At 47.1% G+C, this 22633-nt stretch overlaps 1 long non-coding RNA gene across 1 annotated transcript in view; it reads left to right on the forward strand.

The window, feature by feature from the left end:
- The window catches only part of LOC147708903 (uncharacterized), a 110601-nt gene that overhangs the window by 50616 nt on the left and 37352 nt on the right, over nucleotides 1–22633 (forward strand). The window contains exons 6-8 of the long non-coding RNA XR_015296663.1: nucleotides 3795–3883; nucleotides 14200–14428; nucleotides 18351–18458. This is a non-coding gene — a long non-coding RNA (uncharacterized LOC147708903). The remainder of the gene's footprint in view (nucleotides 1–3794; nucleotides 3884–14199; nucleotides 14429–18350; nucleotides 18459–22633) is intronic.

Consider the following 22633-nt stretch of genomic DNA (forward strand, 5'->3'; position numbering starts at 1 on the left):
ATCGGAGATTCATACGAATCGGCATGTTTTCCGATTCGGATCATGTCCGAATCGGTATTTTTTCCGATTCGGTACATGGACCGAATCGGTGATTTTCCGAATCGGTGTCACTAACGAATCGGTAGTAGGACCGAATCGGTGATTTTCCGAATCGGTGTCACTAACGAATCGGTAGTAGGACCGATTCGGTGATTTTCCGATTCGGTGTCACTAACGATTCGGTAGTGGGACCGAATCGGTGATTTTCCGATTCGGTGTCACTAACGATTCGGTACATGGACCGATTCGGTCTTTGTAACCGAATCGGTGTTTTTCCGATTCGTTACATATCCGATTTTCGGTATGTACGTATCGGATTCTTTCACATTCGGTACACATTCCGAATCGGTTTTCTATCCGATTCGTTCTGTTTTTGGTTCCCTACATCTCGATGGCTGTTTACCGATCGGTAAGGGCCAAAAATCGGTATTTTCGGCCGATACCGATCGGTAAAGCCCTACCTACATCGGGCCCTTAGATACTGTGTTTCTCTTGTAGCACTCTTTCCCTTTCTGGGGGGGTCATGGACCATAGCTTGATCTCTTAGCATTGCATGACTTCTTGGTACTTGGTCTTGCAATGGAACTTTAGTGGAACACAAGTTCCACTGGACATTCCGTCCGGGGGGTGGAGGGGTGGGGGAGGAGGGTCAGGGGGTGTAGAATCTCATTCCTAATGCAGCATCACTTTGGGATCCCTGAGCTTCACCCTCCTAGAGTGGTGCAGGTCCTTGTCTTGTGTAGCAGTGTTCCCCAGATCCTAAAAGGGATCTCTTCTTCTAAGCTATGTTTTCCTCCCGCAGGGGCACTCCTAAAGTCACTATTGATCAGTCGGTCATCTCCCTCCCTTTAAACAAACAGGGTCCAGGCAACAACCTTTCTGTCAGTCTTTGTTAAAGTTCACAGGTTTCTCGTCCGGGAAAGGGGGTTTAGCAGTAAGTGTCCTAACTCTTGAGTACAGATAGTTTCTTGGTCCCCACTGTTATAGAGAGGCCAAATGCCTGATAGGGAAATCTTGGCACTGTGGTTTGATGTTTCTGCTCCTTCTGTATAGAATAGTTGCAAACACGAGTTGTTTATTCCGATAGGCAGCTTGGAGACCATCTGGGTAGTTCTACTGCTTATTCCACTCTGATCCAGCCAGCGGCTTTGTCGCAGGGTGCTAGAAAGAAGCTTAGGTGTCGCTTGGAGTCTTCCGTCAAGAGAGAACCCAATTAAGGTACATGATTGTCCCACTTAACTACCTACAAGCTGTGGGAGTTAGGCCTCACAGTGAACTATGGCCAGGACAGGGCAGGGGAAACTCCCTTAGCTTCAAGGGGGCCCCCTGTCTTCTATTCTCCAAACCCAAACATCTCTTCCTCTACAAACAATAAACAATCCCTATATTGTCATCTTCTGTTGGACCATCCCCAACTCTCCAGATTAGGTACCACTTGGATGTAGCAAATACAAATTGATGCCAGTGTGGCTGTACTCCTCTAAGTCACACAAACTCCATACATGCATCCTATTTACCCAGAGAAAGATATATGCATGTGACATACACATTCCACATTTTGCACATGAGTGGATAACTGACCTATTTGCAGTGGATTTGAAGACCAATTTAAAATAGCTGAAGATGCCAGCAGGTGACTATCCCTGTTATGTACAGTGAAAAAAGGACTGCCTTGCCGTAAGGGGAGAGGATTTGGCCTAACAGCTAGGGTGGTTAACCTCAAATCTGGTGAACTGGGTTCGAGTCTAGGCAATGACGCTGAACATCCTGTGATTCTTGGCAAATCACTTAATCTCCCCGTGCCTAACAAAAATGAATGTGTCCCCATGTAATGCAACTAATGCTGCGTAAAGCGCTCTGATACCCGATTCGGGTCAAGTTTGCGCTATGATAAATTATAAAAATAAAATTTAGCAAAAGAGTCAGTGTTGCTGCCACCACTGTCCGTACTCCACAGTACGGCGACCTGATGGTAGTCATACTCAGTAAACAGGGTTCACATGGTGTGTCACAGAGCCCCCTTCAGTGTCACAAAAATGCTTCCATTTGTCATGTGTGCTGAAGCGGGGTAAACAATTAATGGCGTGCTATGATGAACTCGAGTCAGGGGTGCATGCTTTCCAGAGCTATGTAGGGGCTCTTTTTCTTTCCCGAGAACATCCACCTTAGTCTTTAAGAAGAAACTTGGTCATGCTGATCATGCTGTTGAGTATGTGATACGTAATTACATCTGTGAATGCTCACTAAATTACCCCAGAGTTAGAATTCATCACATCTTTGTGCTATTTTGTTGACCACCCCATGACACACCTCTGGGTATACAACAAGTGTAAATTAGGTTACAAGCTACGGTTTACATTGTGAGTTTGTGACTAACCACATACGCATCATTGTGTGAGCATTCATACATCACTCTGTGATTCTTTCCCACCCTGGTAATTATCGAAGATTTGCTCCTGCCAATGCCTGCAGTTGATCCTTTATCGGGGGATTTATTTGGAAAAATATTTTCCGATAGCAAAAAACAATCAAACGTGCCATGTTATATCTGTACTGGTTTTTCCTAATGCGGAATTGCACTTGGTGAACAGTTCTGTATTGGAGAAGTGTCTTCACCTAAACATTTACATGTATTTTCCTGGAGTAAACATTGAAAACTATGATTGGCACCTGTATACACCAGGAAAGGATTATACATTTCCAAAAGTGTACATTTAAAGAAATCTCTGTGCGTACTATTACACTTGTTTGTGAATTAGTCCCTATATTTGTACTTTATGCAAGCATGACTACTTTAGGCACAAAGCAGTGCTTGTACCTACCCCTTTTGCATAACTATTATGACTTTTTGAAGTAGTAACACTGATTTATACCTGGAAAAATCCTTCATCTATTGTTTCCTTCGGATTGCACCACCTCACTGACGTAGCCTAGGCGTAGGTAACAATAACACTGGTGCACAATCTTTCATAGTAAATCAAGCTTCAGGCTCGAGAGCATACGGGATCTGTAGTTAATCCGGAGAAATGCCAATCAACGAAGTGTGCAGCTTTTTATCCACATACTATAGGTAGATGTGTAATACAATTAAGCACACAACTAGGTGTGCATCTTGTCCCTTTGACATTTGCTTTGCCTTTGAAGATTGAGTATGCACACCAACGTAAAGACTTTTTAATGATTACAGAGGATTTACCTATATGATTTTGCTGTACATTTTTATGATTTCACTATTCAAAACTTAAAACTTGTTTCTTTTTAAAACCAAGAGTCAGCTCCCTGCAAGCAAATACATCTACAAGAATTACATCTCTGACAGGGAAATCTCTGCAGGCAACTGTGATGGCATCAAAGTAATCTCACAATTGCTTGGAGAGTTTCAGCAGTCTGAGATCTTCAAACACAAATGCCATCCAAACAGCTTTTCGACAAATGCATCTTTATTGATAGTCCTATTCACCACACCTCTTCTATTGCAACATTTCCGTTATGAAGGATGGTTAATGTTTGTTGCAATCTTAATCTGAAAGAATCATTGCTATGCCACTGACAAGGAGTTTACAGGCTTGCGTGCTATATTCTGATACAAAACAGTGCATGAATTTGAATGTTGACATGTGAAAGCCAATCACATTCTTTGGAATGCAATCAATCTGCTATTGTGATTTGATGCCTGCCAAAATCTTGATTGATAACACTGACACTTGTTTTCTGTTCCTTACTACTTGGTCGTTTTCACCATCTCCCTACTGAAGAAGAACATTGCACAATCATAAAAGTTGCCCAGTTATTTGAGAGAGAAGGAGCCAAGCAGTTCGTGGGATGGAGAGAAACCAGGCTAAGAGTAAGGAAGTTTTCAAATTAATGAATGTTTGTTTGTACATATGTATGTGACATTTCTGGAGCCCAAACCTAGCAAAAAGGCATTCAAGTCCCGTACAAGGTCAAAGACAAGCATGATTTCAACAAGTGATGCCACTGCCTGCTCCTACACAGCCAAAGCCAACCACCACCCGCCCAACAGATTATGAGTTTTCTCTTGGCCTGGCGGAGACGCGAGGCTGACCCACTGTGGTGCCTACAAGAAAGGCACCACAATGGGAGCATCAAAGGCTGTTCCTGCACAGCAAGGACTGTGTAATCCATGCCATGAAGGAAAGGGGGTGCATGCACATAGGGGGCACAGCATGTGCCCCCAGCATGTATCCCCATGTCCAGGGGCAATAGGGGCCCTGTAGGTCCCCCTTTATTTCTCCACCACCAGCATTTTCATGCCGGTGCTGCAGGGGCACTGCCAAGCATATTACTTCCCTAGACTCCCGAGCCACCACCAAGGATCATTTATCCCTGCGGTTGCGGCAGTTTTCTGGAGGTCCGACTGCTGTACTAATAATACAGTGGTTGGACTGCTGGTGTGGCAGTTCTGGACCTCCACCATGAGTTTCCGGTCCTGTGGACTGCCAAACATATAATCAGCCACCAAGTGACTTGGAATTTAGTGAAAGTTAGGGGTTGAAACTGTCAAGGTTCATGCCATTCAGTCAAAAGTTTTTGTATATTCTTCTTGCCAAATAATGGTAATTCTGTCTTGTTCGGGTTGAGCTTCAGGTAGGAGCTGATCACCAGGTCTGGATGATGTGCAGGCAATGATTGGGGCATTGGATGTCTGAAGTAGAGGAGACTTTCAAGAAGAGTTTTGTATCATTGGTGTATTGGTGAGTGTTGATGCTGTTATCTGTGAGTAGAGAACCAAGTACTTCATGTAGAAGTTGAAGGTGACAGAGGACAGTGGGGAACCATGCAGGACTCTTCATGGTTCCCCATAGAAAAGATAGAAATCTTTTGGGACCTGTGAACAAATTGGAATCAGGTGGAAAGGAAGTGAACGACGTTGCTAGTGAATCCCATTCAAGACTCCAGCTTGCATGTGAGGGTAGGATAGTCAACTGTGTTGAAGGAAGTTGAGAGGTCCAGCAATCTCAGAAGACACGTCTCTTCTTCATCTGTGGCAAGAGGACATCATCTATTATGTGTAAAGTAGAGGTCTCCATGTTTAATCATGATCTGAAGTCAAACTGGCACTCATGCAGGAGAAGGTTAGCATTAATGTGATTTTGGAGTTGGATACAGACAGCTTTTTCAATGATCTTGCTGATAAATGATAGGTGAGTTACAGGCATGTAGTTGGTGAGGTCATTAGGGTCAAGTGCAGGTTTTCTTGGGAGTGGAAGGATCTGGACTAACTTGAGATCTTCTGGGAAGATTCCTTGAGTGAGGGAGACAATGGTAAGTAGGGGTGAGAGAACACCTCCAGAGAGAGCTTTGATGAAGGATGGGGGTAAAACACCCTCTTCATAAGAAGTGGCTTTGAGGGAGCTGAGTATGCTGGAGAGATGTGTAAAAGCTCGTGCTTTGAAGGACAACCATGGTGGACTTCTATGGGAAGGAGTGGGCATTAGAGATCAAGCAGGCTTGCTGTTCGGGAAATGGGGATTGAAGTAGGAAGGTATAACTGTCTATCCTTACACCTTCCTACACCTTCCCCAACTCATTCTTCTTTGCTACCCCCTTTTAATCCATTTTCTCTGCCCCACTGCATGGTCTCATTTAACTCTTGCCCTGTTCCCAACTTGAGGTGGACAATAAGGGGGTTAAGACACCTCAGTAATCCATCTGATAATTGACTTTATTACCATGGTACCGATAACATAGCCTCAAGTGGACAGGTTCAGCAAAGACCCTCACCTCCACCTTACTGGCATAGGACTGTCCACTGTATTTTTAGTTGAAGATGTTTCAAAAGGTTTTGCAGCCAAGACAGGTGCCTTCAAACAAAGAGAGATTCTGGAAACCTTAATGGTGGTGGTTGTTGATGAAGTAAGACTGGAAATAAAGAAACAATGTTTACTATTCAGTAGCTAGCCAATTTAAAGGTCACTGCTCTCTGGCAGACATCATTCTGATTAAAGTGCATCTGCCTTTGTGAAGGATGCACCTTTGTCGAAACTGAATGCTGAGTGGGCCACCATGTTTTTTCAGCCAGCTTAACACTCTTTTTTGTCTGAAGAAAGAAACCCTCAAAGCTTAATAGTAGAGCAGTCTCAGTAGTCTGCTCTTCCAGAGGCCAGTCCAGCTGGCTGTCTCCATATCAGTATTGCAATTCCATGAGTAGCAAGTACTACAGACCAGAAGTGAGGAGTTTTCACTAGTCGTTCTACTCCTAGGGGGCAACAGCTAAGGTAAGGGGCAACATCTAAGGTTATCTGCCTATTTTCTCCAAAGACTAGCTGTGAGTCCCCTGCCTCCTTCATCAAATTCAAATAATGATAGGATTTTAAGGACATGGTTGCCCATATTTGTGGGAGTAACTTGGTCGATGCTTATATGTCTGAAGCCTGTTAAATTATTTCAGATGCTCTGTTCCTGCACTGTTTTGCTCAAAAAGACAATACGTCTCAAGAGAGACCTAAATAATTGGACTCTGGTCACTGGAATGTGAAAGGGAATGGTAGCTCATCCCGACTGTGTTATAGGACACAAAAGACCCTGGTACATCCTACTGCACAAAGTCTCCTTTCAAGGCAGAAGAAAGGCCACAATCATTCTTGCCGCATCAGCCCTAGGCTGCTCGAGCATCCAAGATACTCCATGTCCCGGTGTCAGAAATGTTCAACCTTGATAGAAATCATATTTGAGACATGATTACTGCACATCTACATTTACTAATGAATTACATTTGCCAAATGTAGATACGTGTGGCAAAGATGGAGTTTTCACTGTGTTCCCTAATCATTCTTTTGAAATAAGTTCTTATGGTGAAAGCAACCTTTTATAAATAAGAACGGCTACTTCAGCCTGTACAATAAGATGGCACTTTTGATTTCGGTAACTTCTGCCTACATGTGGCATCTGACTTTTCTGCCACCAGAGCTGCTTTCTGTGCAACACTACTTTAGCCTTACCTAAAGATCATGGAGTCAGCCAGTTGTCCCCTTATTTAAGGGTCAGTGCACATGCACTGGTAGTTGTTGTTTAGAAGCCTGCCAGAGCTTTGAGTCAAATTAGATTAGCAATCTAAAATCTTAAATATCAAGAAAACATTGGGGAGACCATGCTCAAAAGTGGAAAGGAGTAAACAATTTTTTTTAAAATGGGAATTTCCTAGATAAAAACAAAACAAGGGGGGCGTGGCTTGGATGCCGAGGAGGTAGGCAGCGTGAGCTCGGAGCTCCGTGCCCGATCCCAGAAAATATCCTGAAAATCTGATCGGACCCCGATGTAACCGATATCATCCGGTACTCGAAGGTACAGCGGAGGGTCCGGTGCCTACGGAGGACGACGCTGAGCCATTCCAAAGCAGTATTTCGACTTTGAAAGTTGGACCCGGGCGAGAAGTCGCAGACCCTAAAATGGCGGCGGTGGCATGAGACTTGGAGACGACGGAGACATCTGCCCGGAGACCCACTAAGGCCTGCTCCCTGACAAATCGGAGGTGCTGGCGGTCGTATCGCGCCTCTCCCGAGGTGTCGGAGTGGACCTTGGGCGCACCCTCGGGCGGTGGCTGGGGACCGCCCCCTGGTAGTGGCGACGATAGTGCAGCAGTGATCCAGTGACAAAGGCCCCGGGCCCCTGGCACGACTGGCGCCAGCCGGGCAGACGGTCGTTCAGAGTTCCTGCTTCCTGGAGATAGCTTTGGATCCGGGGACCCCGCCGGAGGGCGAAACCCGGTGACACTCGGAGAACGACCAGGAACACAATCGGAGGCCACCGCTCGGGCCAGCCCAGATGGGGAAGCCGAAGGGGAAGGGAGATGGCGCGACCGATACTGAGGCTGCGGAGGGAGCGGAGCGAGACCAGGCGGCACTGCAACGGATGCAGGATCGTATCCTAGAGGCCATCGCCACCACAAAGGACGCCCTTCAACAAGACATAGCTCAGGTGGCGACGGGCTTGGGCCTCCTGAAGGCCGACCATGATAAACTTAAGGACAGGGTAAAGTCAGTGGAGATCGCGGTTCAGGAATTAGCCCCAGGCCAAACAACGGTGAAGGCCCAGTTGACGGAAGTGATGGACCGCTTGAAGGTGCTGGAACGGAGGGCCGAAGATGCGGAAAACCGGAACTGGCGCAACAACGTACGCCTAGTGGGCCTGCCGGAAAAAATCGAAGGCGACGACATGGTGGGCTACCTTGACAACTGGTTGCGGACGGAGGTGGCACCGGAGGGGTTGTCCCCCTTCTTCTCCCTGGAACGGGCACACAGAGTTCCAGCGCGCCCGCCGGCCCTGGGCCTTCCGCCTCGCCCAGTGGTGTTCAAGTTGCTCCATTACCGGGACAGAGACTGGCTTTTACAGAGGGCAAGAGAGGCAGGGCCCTTTCAAGTGGACAACAACAGAGTCACCATGTTCCCGGACTATACATTTGAAACGCAGCGGCTCCGGGCGAACTTTCTGTCCCTCAAGTGGGAGCTCCGCAAGGAAGGCATCAAGTACTCCCTGTTGTTCCCCGCCAAGCTGAGAGTGGTGGTGGATGAGCAATCACTATTCTTCACGACCTCCGCGGACGCCTGGGACTGGTGGGAAACTTATAAAGCGGGAACGGACGGTGCTAAGGCCAGGGAGGAGGAGGCTAAGGTGGCGCAACCGATCAGGCAATCCCAACGGATCAGGAGGAACCGCAGGAGGACCGGAAAGCCATCGATGTCGCAGACGGAGGCGGAGAGGCAGGCGGCGCTACAGGCGGTAGCGGACTTATCCAGGGCCGCCAGAAGTCAGTCCGGGAAGGGCACGGAATCAGAGGAACCGGGCACGGGCTCGGAGACGGGACAATCGGAATTTGGTGGAGCCCGGGGCCCTATTGTGACACCGCAGACTTCGGAGGAGATACTGGAGGCGTGTTGAACTGAACTGGTGGAGTGAACTCGTTGGTTGGACACCGGGGCACTGGGCCCGTGGCAGTGGAACGCTAATACTTGAGGTTTAGGGGATATGTAATGTGGGGATTGCGGGGTGGAGTGCGCGGGGCTGATTTGCTTTGTGGTTCTATCGCATCAAGCCACGCCTTACTGGCCCCTAAGGTCACCGCAGTGGGGACTGCGACCATTACCACCTTTCCTTGAGGGGTGGTCGGGAGTGTTGGTTTGGATGGGGGTACTTCCAGTTGCGGGGGGGCCTGTCCTGGGGGGGTGGGAGTTGCGAGCAGTTGGGGTTGCTCGGGGGGTAGTTGTTGTTGGAGGGGTTCGGCTTCCTGTTCGGAGAGGGTGGGTGGGTGGGCCCGTGGTCGCGGGACTTGTAAGGACATTGTTCTTTGTTGTTTGGTCCGGTTGTGTAGGGGGGGATGGCTAGTACCGGGGCGTTGAAATGTGTGACCTGGAATGTGCGGGGTATGCAATCCATGACGCGCAGACATAAAGTTCAGGCGTACCTCAAGCGTAGGGGGGTTCATGTAGCGTTCCTGCAGGAGACACATCTTAATAAGCAGGAAGGGGCTGCTCTGCAAAGGCGCTGGAGGGGACAGCTATTTTACACGACATTCTCAGCTTTTGCAAGGGGGACACTGATTTGGATACGGGCGGGGGTCCCCTTCCAGGTCACAAAATCATTGGTGGACCCAGAGGGCAGATATGTGGCGGTGGAGGGGAGGCTGAGAGGCAGGGTGATATCTCTCTGTAATGTGTATGCTCCTAATGTAGACCTGCCCGCCTTCTTGTCTACCATCTCGGGCAAATTGGCGGGTTATTTGGCAGGGCCGGTCCTCTTGGGGGGGGACTTCAACTCGGTTGAGGATGTGTTACTAGATAGGTCCCATCCCCCGCTGCGCGTGTCCCCAGTGCATAGGGTCACCAAGCGTAGGTTAGAATGGCAGGAGAGCTGGGCCCTCACGGATGCATGGAGGGCGTTGCACCCCACCACTAGGGACTACTCCTTTCACTCGCACCTACATGACCTGCATGTGAGGCTGGATGCGTTTCTTTGCTCGGCGTGTGTGCTCCCCGCGGTGGGAGGGGCGGAATACTTGGCCAGGACGCTATCGGACCACAACCCTTTGTTGCTTTCTCTGGACTGGATGGTGACTGTTAATTGTGTGCCAACATGGCGCCTGCAACCCGACACCCTAGGTGACTTGTTGTTCAGGGAGGCCCTGGGTGAGTGCATTGAGAGGTACTTTGAGGAGAACAGTGGCTCGACCTCCATGAGGGCGGTAGAATGGGATGCGTTTAAGGTGGTGGTGCGGGGACACTGTATTGGACACACGGCTGGGGCTCGTAAAACTCTGCTGGATGACTTAGATAAGGCTGAGGCACGGCTGAGGGACTTGGAAAAGAGGCGCCCGAATCACCCTGAGTTGCAGGAGGGGCTTAGTGGGGCACGGGAGGGGCTGGCGGTAGAGCTGGAGCGGCTGCGTAGCTTTGATCACAAGGCGTACATGACGAGGGCACATGAGGAAGGCGATAAGGTGGGGTCGATGCTGGCTTGGCCCGCTAACCCAGTTCGGAGGGGAGTGCCGATCATGAGGATCCAGGAGACAGGGGAGGAGCCCTACCACACTCAACCCGGGATCCTGAATAAGTTTCGTGCTTATTATGAGGGGCTCTATGAGAGTGGTGGAACGGGAGGAGCAGAGGAGCTTGAAGAGTTCTTGGACGGGTTACAGTTACCGCGAGTGGAGGACTCGGAGGCGGAAGAGCTAGGTCGACCCATCTCTCTTGGAGAAATAGGTTGTGCAGTAAAACAGATGGCCAGAAATAAGACCCCGGGACTTGACGGGCTACCGATCGAATTCTATAGTAAATACTTAGAATACCTTGCCCCACGGCTGCGGGAGGTGTACAATGAGGCACAGGCGAGGGGTCGACTCCCGGGCTCCATGTGCGAGGCCCTCATGATCCCGCTCTTGAAACCGGGCAGAGAGGGTGCGGCTCTGTCCTCGTACCGTCCGTTGTCTATGTTGACGACGGACTACAAGATCCTCAGTAAAATCCTGGCCAACAGACTGCTGGTACACATGACGAGCCTTGTTCACGGTGACCAGTGTGGTTTCATACCGACACGCAACACCACTCATAACATTCGTAGACTTACGAGACTGATGGGTGCGGACTGGCCGGGTGCCGTCTCCCCATTTGTCCTCTCCATTGACATTGAGAAGGCATTTGACAGCCTTGAATGGGGATACTTGTATGAGGTGATGCGCCGCTTCGGGCTGGGGGACGGATACATAAACTGGACCAAGGTCCTGTACACCGAGGCGGTAGCGAGGGTTCGGGTGGGCACACTGATCTCGAGACAATACCCGATCGGGCGTGGCACTAGACAGGGTTGTTCCCTATCCCCGCTCCTATTCGCATTGGCGATGGAACCCTTCGCAGCGGAGGCCAGACAGGGCCGCCACTACGCAGGTTTATCATTTAGGGGACGGTCGCACTTCATCTCCCTGTATGCAGATGACCTGCTGATGTTTCTGGCCGATGCGGGCCCCGAGCTCCAGGGGGCGCGGCAGCTACTGGAACGGTTCGGCCGGTTGTCGGGCCTGAGGGTCAACTGGCCTAAATCCTGCCTGTTCCCCCTGAGGCCGGGAGAACCGTGCCCACTCACTGCTCAGGAACTCCGGTGGGAGCCGAGTTGTCTGCATTATTTGGGGGTCTATGTTTATCATACCCCGACCGACCTACTGGACGGCAACATCACTCGCTGTATTAATGCCCTGCGGGGATCCATGGACTTCTGGGTGACTCTGCCGCTATCCCTGGCTGGTAGAATCTCCCTGCTTAAAATGATAGCACTGCCCAGGCTTTTGTACTATTTTAGGACACTCCCGGTATGGATCCCGAGCTCTGTTTTCAAACGCCTGAGGTCGTTGGTCATAGCTTTTTTATGGGGCACGGGAAGGAGGCGCATAGCGCTCGACACTCTGTTGCGCCCCAAAGATGAAGGAGGTATGGCGGTGCCGGATTTTGAAGGGTATTACCTGGCCGCGCAGCTGCAGATTTTTACTCAGGAGGTGGCGAGAGTATATAGAGGCCCCGAGGACGCGAGAATGGAAGGCACCCGCGGCACGTTCTGGCGTACATTACGCTGCACCAGAAGCTCCGGGTGGGAGACCTGACGGTCGAGGAGCAGACGTTCCGGCTATGCTGGGACCGGGCCCGTAAGCGGGCGGGGGTCCGCCTTATGTATGCCCCCGAAATACCGCTGGGGATGGTCACCGCCCTCCCGCATGGAGGCGACTGGTCGCGCTTACTAGGATGGGAGGAAGCGGGAATACAAATGATAGGTGATCTTTACGAAGATGGGGTGTTGCTGCCGTTCCAGGACCTGCAGGAGCGATTTGACCTTCCGAGGGGCGACTACTTGCTGCACGCGGCAGTCACGGGCGCTATGCAAGCCCACTGGGGGGAAGGGCTGCAGGAACCGGGCACCTCGATGGCCTGCCAGTACACTATGATGGCGGCGGGAACTTTTAAGGCGGTCACGTGCTTGTATTCTAGGATGCAGCGGGAAGCCTTGCAGCCTTTGGCAGCCCTGAAGGCCAAATGGGAGCTGGACCTTCAAGTAGAGATCCCTGACACGACCTGGGGCCAGTTGCTAAGGCGGGCACGGAAGAGTGCGAGAAATGCCAGGTTTCAATTAATTCACTTCTATGTCATCCACAGGGCGTACCTCACCCCCGGGAAAATCCAACAATATTTTGGGGTGGCCGACGCCATGTGCCTCAGATGTAACACAATTGGGGCGGATTTGGGCCATATGCTGTGGGATTGCCCCTCTCTGGGAGACTATTGGCAGGAAGTTGGGCGGGCCCTTAACAGCGCGACGGATAGGGATATCCAGTTCACTAAAGCGGTTGGCGTCCTTCATTGGTTCCCTCACACGCCTAGGAACAAGAGGAAGAGTAAATTTATAGATTTAGGGCTTATCCTTGCCAAGCGGGAGATCACGAGAAACTGGAAGTCCAGAGTGGGACCCATGTATAAAAGATGGTATGGGGAGTGTCTGAGATGGGCCGCGTGTGAAAGTACTCTACGGTACCAGATGGCCTGGAGGTTGAATGACGAGAAGGCTCTAGAAAGGGCAACTGCATGGGAAGTGCTGGTACAGGCGCTCTGTGATATGGATCTTGAGGAGCAGGAGGGCGAGAGCGAACTGGACCAGGCAGACCCTATCACTACACAGGAGAACACACCTTAGCAAATGAATACTTCCTCCTGCAACACACCGGACACTTTCACACTGTTAACCTAGCACAGAGCGACCTCGGGGGAGGGTGGGTAGGAGGCTGGTTTGGAGAGGGGTTGGGGTACCGAAATTTGGGGTGGGGGCGGGGCGAAAATCACAAAAGCAACCCAGAGATATTTGCCTACTGTAGTGGTCAGACGTTGTAAGGAGTTACGAGAAGTTATCAGAGATGAGGTCACCCACACCGAGGACGAGGGGGACCCCCCGGATGAAGAAGAACTAGACAATAATAATCATGTACAAGCTGTATATTTACTGATGGTTATATTGTCTGTACATTTCTATTGGTGATGCAATAAAAATGATGTTAAAAAAAAAAAAAAAAAAACAAGCTGAGATCATTTTCTCCTTGGTTGACAGAACAAATTAAACGGAATAAGGGTGATTATCTTCTAGGACGTGCTTTTGCTAGGAATACCTAGTCAGATGTTCTTCCATTGTCCGATTGTCCGAAACAGCCTGGTAGCAATTTTAAGCGCCCCCACATTAAACCCTCAGTTGATTCTATACAACTCTGCACTATGTCAACCTTTCCATATGTGCAATTGTATAATGCTAATTTTCAGTCGGCAGCCAAGAAGATAAGAGATGTTAACTTTGTTAACGCACGCTATTACTATTCTTTACAATCCATTCATCTTACCGCTATTCAATGCATTTTATGAAATAGGTATTCAACGCATCTTTTGGAATATGTATTCAGTGCTTCATATTATGGCTCAAAATATTGATATTCTCTTCAATATTAATAATGTTGTGCCGCTGCTATACTCTGTCAAGCAATGGTGAACGTTGTTTTACTTTTAATTGTGACCTGTTATGATATTATATTGGTTAACTGTCATGTAATGAAATATTTACATCGTGATGGAGGAAGACCATATTTAAATTGTTTTGTTAATTAACTAACCTTGTCCCCATATGTAGATCCAGATCCAGATCCAGAAAGATATAAATAATTAAACAGATCAGACCTCACATGACAACACGTATAAACAAGAATGACAAGATTGAGGATAAGTCATACTTTTGATGCATGGTTTTACGCGTCTCTCAAAATAGCAGTCTCAAATACTACATGCCACTTCTCAGCAACTTCCTATTCTTCAAGAGTGCTGTGCTGTTCCACAGCTCTACACGTTCTTATTTAGTGACTGTAAGTTGGCTCCTATTTGTCAAGGAAAACTCTCTAATACCCATCTGCTGTTTATCCGCCTCACTCTCCTAGATTCTTTCTACTGCGCTCTTTAGCCCAGTACACATCTAAAATATCCTCACCCACATACTTAGCTTCAAACATTCCACACACCCACCTCACTAGCTCAGCAAATCGCTAGTATAAAACTCCATACTGTTTGACTGTCCTAATTGGCACTGCATGCATACGAAAACCACAGCAAGTTCAAAACTCCGCGGCTAGACTACTCTGCCGCGCTCCCAAATTTACTCCCATAACCAGACTGCTGGCTGACCTCCATTGGCTGCCTGTGGAAAATCAGGTCAAATTCAAAGCCCTAACCTACATGTTCCGCATTAAGCATTCAAAGTCACCCAGCTATTTGCAACTTTTAGTGTGCCCTTATGTTCCCTCCCGTAGTCTTAGATCCTTTACCCAAGAAAAATTTGGAATCCCAAAAATCAAGCTTTCTCGTATGGTGGGGGGGGGGGCGCTCTTTTGCCTACTTGGGCCCCACCCTATGGAACACCCTGCCATTGCCTCTCCGTCTGCAACCCAATCTTCTTTCATTTCGCAGATCCTTGAAAACATGGCTTTTCAGCCAATAGACTGTTCTACTTCTCTGCTGTTCTTGTCCAGTGCCGGCAAACCCTCTTGGGTAGCTGTGCGCTGACATAAAAATTCAAAAAAATAAATTAAATGTATAAATTAAATAAATATGGCTCGTCAGTCTCTAAAACACTTCTTGCCACTGCTAGGTTTTGTAACGTTATCCTCTCTATTTCCAGATAGAAGCAAACATCCCAACTCAGGGCGGTCTTTAGGACAGTGTGACCTGTGCTGCTGCACTGGACGCTAATCTGTGGAGGGGGGTGCTGACCTCAGCGAGGGAGCTGTGTTTAGTAATAACTTATGATTGGAGAGATGAGGAGCACTTTTGCTTGGTGGTAGTGAGAGAATTCGAGGAGGAGGTCACGGAGCATGGGAGTGCCCAAAATATGTGTTGCACGGGGTGCCAACTGTGATAAAGCCGGCCCTTTACCAGCCAATACACCATCGAGTTCACTCACAGCCCAGCTTTAAAAAATCAGAAAGTATCTGCTGCCTTGCTGTAGGTGTCTGTACTTTGGCAGCTATTGTATCTCTATGTGGTCAAGTTGGCAGTGTATTGATTCTGATGCTTCTTTGGTCAGTATCTTTTTGAACCCTTATACTGCACATTTCCCACTTTGTGAGCCATGCACAAGCCTATGTACCTGCACTCTCCAAACTGTAAAGGTTCGTGGCTTACCTACTGATCTCAATCCGTTCTGTTGGCAGTCACAACTTTCTACATGTTAAAGTGGTCCTCCAGTCTTTATATGACCATCAGATCTGGACTTTGGAATTGTGATTTTGTTTGTGATGTTTAGGGTGTAATTAGAGATACTATTTGTGATGGTGACTTTGGTGTTATTAGCTACGTATTCATGTTATCTGTGGTAAACGTTTGAGGCCATGAGCTCCCACCCAACTAAACCACTGTCAAAGAATTTGTTAGATGGAATTTGTAGTGATGTTCCAACACAGTCCAAGTCTATAAATAAGGCTTATTGATAAACGGGAGCAGCCGGAACAGCATCAACCTCCGTCTGTCTTGCTCACCACCTCCAACATCTTTCCCAATACAAACCAGCACATTCCAAACAACTTATGTGCAATAATAATAAAATAATAATAATACTGAGCTTATAAAGTGCCTGGTTACACTAGCCAGTGTGTCCCCGCGCTAATAGTGGCCAGAATGATCCCTAGTACAGCTTGAAGAAAAGCAGTTTAATATTTGGGGAACAGATATGTCTTGAGTTCCTTGCGGAAGACTTTTTCGGACGGCTCCATCCGGAGTCTGAGAGGAAGAGTGTTCCAACTCCGTGCTGCCAGAAGGCGGAAGGATCTGCTGCCCATCCTGGCCCTGCATGTCTTCGGAATACACATTAGCCCAGTGCCCTCCGACCGGAGGGGCCTAGTTGGTTTATACAATGTGAGCAAATTCCTCAGGAAGCTAGGGCCCTTACCGTGAGCGATCCGATGGCCTATACACAAGATTTATACTGGACACGCTCTTTAATTGGAAGCCAGTGCAGCGTCCCCAATACCTTTTTGGTGGAAGATCTTTTTGGCAGCGCCAGCACTAGGCGTGCAGCAGCATTTTGAATACCTTGCAAACGTTGAAGACATCTCACGTTAGCTCCCAAATATAAGGCATTCCCGTAGTCTAGCCTGGAAGTCACCAGGGCATGGACCAGGGCCCTCCTTGCTGACACTGGGAGCAGGTTGAGTGTCTTTCTCAGGCAACGGAGAATGCCAATGCAAGTACCGGCTACACGTCTAGTGTGATACTCAAAAGATAGTTTTGAGTCCATCCAAATACCCAAGTTCTTGACCTGATCTTTAGGTTGAGGTAAGGGGCCCAAGGTCTGGGGCCACCATGCGGATGTCCAAACAGACGGAGACTTGCCTACAATAAGCACCTCCGTCTTGTCTCCATTTAATCTGAGACAGTTGTTTGACATCCAATTAGCCAGGTCTTGCAGGCAGGATGTAAACTGACTAGCTGCCTGCTCAGCTGGCTGAGAAAGAGCTACAGCCACCTGAGTATCATCCGCGTAAGTCACCACAGCAACCCCATGTTTCTCCGCGATAGATGCCATGTAACATGTAAGTTGGAACCACATAAGGCACCATCACCAAACATGGTATACGCTACAGTATTAATGATATACTCCAACACTTCTGCTAAGCCTGTAACCAAAATATCCAGTCAGCCAGTGCCTTTAAGTGAATTTCCTTAATTTCCTGATGATATGCTATCAAAATACATATATGTCCTTTCCTGTGTTCTGCATTTGTGTGAGTGGTCTACCAAATAGAGACAGTGGTAAAAAAGTCCTTGACATGAATGCAGCAACAAGGCAGCCTCTTGTTCCAAAGCAGCATGATTTCCCACATTACCAACAAAAACCGCAAACTCTGCACTATCGCAATACTCGAGGTCAATAAAATGTCACAACACAAGCAGGCGCATCTGTATAAGCTGAGTCATTGACTCTATAGTCCTTGGAGTGATGCATAAGGTTAGCCTGCCAATCATCTTCATTAAGATTATGGTAGACATGGCTGCAGTACAGACTAAATGGTCAGAGTAATCAAAAATTTACGGATTCCCATCGTTTAATCTATGGTTTTTTGGCTTCCCCTGTTTTAAATCCCACTGTCTCTAAACACTTAAATTATTTAAGGACTTTTCAAGATGTCCATTAACTTTTAAACGAGAAAATGTGCATTTAAACAATTTCTTCCTTTAACCTTGGTTTAGTGTGAAATATCCCTTGATATGGGTGGATTGCTGCTTGTCATTACCAATGCATATACTCTACCACACATTTTTACAGTGGAGGTGTTTTTTCCACTTTTAGTCAAAAGATATATTAGGGCGCATGATAATACCTGCGACTCAAGTTTTATCACAGTCAAAGCATCTCAACTGCATCAAGCTGACACCCAAATAAGGGTCATATGTGCAAGTCATTGTTCCATCTTTAACAGCTCCTTGCCTGGCAGAATCATATATGAAGGGACACTATCTACAGGTTATGCCATAAGGTCATGTCTTTGGTTACAGTCACTCACCTGAAAATGTAGACGGTCCAGAGTGAAAATTTGGGTGTTCATTCTTGGGTAAAATATTACAAAACTAACCACAGAGCGTCTGGTTCTTCTATAGATTGTCACTGGGAAGCAGGCATAGCTACAGCACGCGGCTGAGGAGGGTTAGCATGTGACCTACCATTGTGATTAGTAGCTGGTGCACAGTAAGATTAATGCCATTACTTTGCTTTGTGTTTTTGAGAATCTTCAATAGAAAAGTCAACCTTCTCCAACAGAACTGCACCCCACTTGATCCGAGCCAGGAGCGGAACAAACCTCCAAATATCTCCTATAGTAATGACCCTGCTTAAGATCGGGAAAGGTATGTGCAAACATAAGTATTGCGGAGACGTGCTGTCATGCTTTTGTTTACAGTGGTACAAAAGGGGGTGGTCATGGAATGTGTGCACTATTCATAAAAGGTAAACAGACTTTTTCAGAGTACAATATTGTATGGCAAGCCACCTGTGAACATGGAGAAGCTTGCCACATACACCCCTTTAATATTCACTGGCACTGCTGCACCATACGATCCATTGCCCATGAGTGGTGAGAGGCTAGCTGGCCTCTATCCTACCCAGCATTAAATCCAAAATCATTAGGATGAGCTGTGCAGGGCCCATCCTCAGATCTTCATTCATGCCATCTGAGGCTTAGGGAATATTCACTTTTACTCTTCTTGAAGAAGCATAAGGAAAAATCTTAGAGCAATGTTTAGTTGAAAAATGAGTCTAATTCCTATGGCAGCACATCAAGTGGGGTGTATACATTTACTTAAGCCAATCAGATGTACAACAGAAAACAGTCAGTGGCAGCCCATCTCTAATGCTGGACAGTGGTCTCCCTCCATCCTGTCATACCTCCATATTTCCTAACACTTACCAGAACCCTATGGTGCAAACGAAATAAGGTTGGTTAATGGAAATGTCCTGCCTTCTCTGGCACTGAATATCTGTGGTTCAGAGTAAATTATTGGGCAACAGTCCTGATCATAGCATTTAGTCTGAGGTAGCGTGGACTCCGGACACAAAAGAATGCGCTGCTACAGTTCTTACACTTTCTAAATTACAGTTGTCTGTTATATAATAAAATAATGGATTCTAAATGACAGAGAATACTCATTGCCAACAAAGCTGCAGCCAAAATGGGATACAATAATAAGCACTGAGTATAGAAAACAAATAAGACCTGATTCACAAAGACAACTTACACTTTTGAGTAAGTCTCCTACTTTTCAGTAACATACACTTTTGTAGTAACTTACACTTCTACGGTAAATCCAGTAGTACACAAGGCCAACCAATGGTACTGCAACACCCTCCCACAGAAATTAATGGAGTTGGTGACTTACTTCAAAAGTGTAAGTTACTACAAAAGCGCATGTATCTACAAACGTGCAGTTTGTGAAGATCGAAAAGTAGTAAGCGTACTCAAAAGTGTAAGTTACTATAAAAGTGCAGTTTGTGAATAGCAGTTTTAGCAAGTATTAGAGTACTATTGTAGTACTTCAAAATGTACTACAAAGTGCAGTTTGTGAAGCAGGCCAATAGTACTTTCTCATATCCTAAATTAATACACATCATAGCAATAATATAAAATAAACATTCTGCCAAGGAAGGAAAAGGCATTCATAACAAATGTGTGCTCAATTCCTACTTCCCTATATACCTTCTTACAGAGAGCACAAGGGGTCTTGTTTAAGAATGCAGCATGTCAGGTTCAGAGCTTCTGTGGGTTCTCTGCTCTCTGTCTCCTAAAAAATCAGTCCCCCATTGAGATACAAGGTGCTTTTATAGGGGCACTGCTCCAGATGTTATGGTTATATCTTTTTGGTTACCTCGAATGTTTGTGTACATGTCTACAATGCCAAAAACGTCTGCATAGAAGTCTACTGTCTTGCAGAGAGAGTGTGGAACCCCGTTGGTTAAATTGTTTTGCATAAACTTCTAAAATGAAATTGCAGAGAAAACTTAAAAATGATATTCCATCAATGTATACAACATGAGGGCACGGAAAACGTGGAACATTTTTTTTTCCAACAGCGTTCAGCCGCTTTTCAAGGTCGTTCATCTGCAAACTATGGCCAAAATGCATACCACTTGTCAAAGGCATAGCTTAGAACAGTGTACTCAGGAAATTAAAAACATAGCTAATTCAACATGTAGTCAAATAAAGAACGACTCTTATAATATCTCAACAGTGGTATTTACCTTGGAACATAAATTGACATTTGCACTCAATAGTATTCAACGCCGGAAAATTATTTTCAAAGTGTTAAATAACTTGATTAGTCAAACATGGCCTTCCTTTGTGTAAAATAGATGTACTTCCTTATGAGAGGAGTTCTGCCAGAATCCTACCCCTTTTTTGCTCAAAACTGTACATGATGTGTGCACATATATTCGCTGATAGCTCTGGTTAGGCTTTCATGCAGTTGTTTGCAGGGCCTACATTTTGCCCACTTGAAAAAAACTGATGTTGACAAGTTTATGTTGTGTGTGCGCATGCTTATTAGCTAGTGAATTTTGGCCTCCGCCCCAGCCACATTGTTGAAAAACTGCTTAATTTCCTATTAGGCAACGAAACAATATTTACCATACTTACTTCTTAGAAGGGTTGGGTGTTGAATCTTTGAATCTGTGAGTTACCAAGAGACATTTTAGAAGTGTCCATGCATGGGGAAACCCATTGATCCACCTTGCACGCGACGAGCAATGTGCCACAGAACTGTGTAAGAAAGGCTCAAACAGACATTATGAAATGATGCTGACAAGTACAATATTATGAAATTTAAAACGACTTAAATAGATTTATATTCTGCTAAGTACACTTTTCATCACTAATAACTTGGAAGAACAATTACTTAGTTAACTGGTGTCAGGACCCCTTCCAGAGGGACAAGGGCCATGCGGGGGTTGCTGGGTCCAACCGTGGTGGTTGAGGCATTTTGGTCCTGTTGACCCAGGGTTCGGTCTACTTCAGAGTCTCTCCTGATGTGACAGGTGCATCTTCCCCTTGAAAAGCCATCTGTTGTCATACCAGGAGAGACTGCGATGAAGCTGATAGTGCCACAACGCAGGCCATGAAAGTGACTAGAGTTCAAACCTGGATGTCAGCCACAGATGATGAGGTTAATCACATGCTCCCAGCCTTACTCTTTATGATTCCCTTATCAGCCCCATCTCTGAGATGTGTACAGGCCCCTTCATTGTGATCTCTCACTGAATCAAAGAGCATCCTTTTTAGTGTACAGGAGGAGTCTCTCTTTCCCTTCTCCAGTGTGTCCCCACCCAACTCACAGGAATGCAGCAATACACAATTCTGTCTGGGGGGATTCCTCTACCTCCTCTTGCCCTCACCAGGCAGGTCAGGCTTTCCAAAATGCAACTCTGGATCTTCAATGTAATCTACTGTTGCTGGAACTCTGGGACTCATTGTATGTATAAAGCGCACACACTGTCCAACACTGTTACCTCCATGTATTGTGCCATCCCACGCAAATATTCTTTTAGCACACACATTCTCGCAGCGCGTCCTGCTAAGTACTGTAGCCTTTCTCTATTGTGTCACTTGCAGGCACACGTATAGCCAGCACATGCATTCACCATGTGCGTGCCGCACAACACTACACCCTTCATGTGCTGTACTCCGCACAGGTATATATACAACCAGTACATGCGTTTACCATGCATGCTTTGATCAATCATGCTTTGTCCGTTCTGTACCCTTCCCAGGCACACATGCTAGCGGGGCAGAGTCACCACTCCAGCACTGCACAGCACTTTACATCCAACTGATGTAGGCCAAGGGTCGAGTCAAGCACACAGCAGCAGAAATTGAGAAAGGTGAGTGAGCCTGTAGGCCTCACTCAAGAGACACAGTTTAAAAAGGTCCTGTTCACTCGTACTGACACTGTAAGCAGCTACCACCGCACTCATGCTTCTTAACTCCTGGTGAAGCGGTAGTCTTCCACCACTATGAGAGTAGCGCTTTGGGCACCCCTCCTAGTCGAACAAGACTGCAATCCAGGAGACAGGCCTATGTCAAGGTGCTCACGCATGATCTTTGTTTACCGATGACAACAAAAATCAGCATTAAGTTTGCAGAGAGCAGTAGAGTTGGACACTCAGGGCAGGGGTACACATCCATTACCATGCAGAGGACTTTTCCATTCCAACAGACCCCACTCTAGATCAGAACACCCCGAAGCAACACCTAATCTGGAGAGACTAGGTGGTCAGATTGGTAAAACCACATGGAAAGTTCATTGGCATTCCTGTGACTCAATCTAGTTCTGTGCTCCACTACAAAGTCTAACCCTTGCAAACAAATAGATCATTTCAACAACATTGGAGTCTCTCTCTTTATAGCCATCAACCAGTTCAGTGACTTAAATCTGTTTGCACCACACATTTAGTGCCAAACAAACATGGGCAGAACTTACGCAAGGCCCACACTGTGGCAAAGCACTCCTTATCAATAGTCGCCCAGTTCTAA

This window comes from Lissotriton vulgaris, chromosome 6, assembly GCF_964263255.1.
Source record: "Lissotriton vulgaris chromosome 6, aLisVul1.2, whole genome shotgun sequence".
Classification (NCBI taxonomy): Eukaryota; Metazoa; Chordata; class Amphibia; order Caudata; family Salamandridae; genus Lissotriton; species Lissotriton vulgaris.